Source organism: Sinocyclocheilus anshuiensis, unplaced genomic scaffold, assembly GCF_001515605.1.
Source record: "Sinocyclocheilus anshuiensis isolate Anshui unplaced genomic scaffold, SAMN03320099.WGS_v1.1 scaffold458, whole genome shotgun sequence".
Classification (NCBI taxonomy): domain Eukaryota; kingdom Metazoa; phylum Chordata; class Actinopteri; order Cypriniformes; family Cyprinidae; genus Sinocyclocheilus; species Sinocyclocheilus anshuiensis.
Genome location: NW_015542338.1, coordinates 139,950 through 141,241, shown reverse-complemented (window position 1 = coordinate 141,241; position 1,292 = coordinate 139,950). Strand labels below are relative to the sequence as shown.

Here is a 1,292-nt window from a genome sequence, read left to right as displayed (position 1 = left end):
ATATGTAAATATTTATATTTAATATTATAGTATATATGTAAATATTATACATACAAATATAAACATTTATATTATATATATTAAATAAGTGTATATAAAATTATATATATATAAATATATATAAAATAAAAAACATAATAATAATATGTATATGTAAATATTTATATTTAAATATTACAGTATATATTTAAATATACATACAAATATATAGTGCACATTTATATTATATATATATATATATTTTTTTTAAATACATATGTATATAAAATTATATATTCTATATATAAGATTTATGTAACTATAAACGTAACTAAATACTTAATACACTTACAGTCACTCTTAACTTAAAATTAGACTGAAAGCAACACTGCCAAGAGCACGCAGTATGCAAATATTACAGCGACATCATCGCTGGCAGATATGCTACATTGATTATGCACTGTAATTATCATACAGATGATAGATACAAGACGACAACCGTCAGAATGCAAAAAGTGTGCATTTTTCACATGGAAATTCGTTATTCCTATGGCAAAGCTCATAAAAGCAAAATAAATCCCCGTGCGGGCTTGTTTCCGATGACTTCACTACATTCACTTTCACTTTAATTCACCTACATTCAGCTGCAAAGTGCATGTCGGTTATAACTATATAGCTGTAGCTTTTATTTGATTTTAAATATATAGTTCATTTTTAAATGACATCAAAAGAGTTTCCGATTCATAATTATTACTCTGAAAAGACCTGAGGTCAAAAACATATCGTAAATATACCGTGAACAGATTTGGACTTCCTTAAATTAAATTATAACTACAAGCCCATGAGATACATAAAGCTGAAGTTATGAGTGAACGGCTGCAGATGGAGAGGTTCTGATCTGGGGTCTGTGATCAGGGATAAATGAGGCATTAAGGTGACTGCAGTGTACATCGATTCTGTTGTGTGTCACTCGGACTCACGGCCAAGAGAAGAAGATAGCGGCTGTTTGAATCAATAATTTCTCTCTGAGCTCTCTATCCGATCCCTGAGGATCCTCAAGCTAAATGTGGAGGTTGAAATCCTGCTGGCAAGCACAACACACTAGGGCTGTCAAAATGGCTGAAAAACTAAATTCGAATTTTGTACTTAAATATTATCAATATTCAAATTATATTTGAATTTAAAAGGCATAATTTCAGTTAGGGGGGGGAAAAAAAGCTTTTGGCTTCTCTCCTGAGGCCACAAGAGGGCGCATTGAACAAAATATTATGCACGTTTCTTCAAAGCATAATAAAATAACACGACTATCTTTG

At 30.3% G+C, this 1,292-nt stretch overlaps 1 protein-coding gene across 1 annotated transcript in view; it reads right to left on the bottom strand.

The window, feature by feature from the left end:
* The window catches only part of LOC107691162 (citron Rho-interacting kinase-like), a 108,911-nt gene that overhangs the window by 35,089 nt on the left and 72,530 nt on the right, over window positions 1–1,292 (bottom strand). The window lies entirely within an intron of this gene.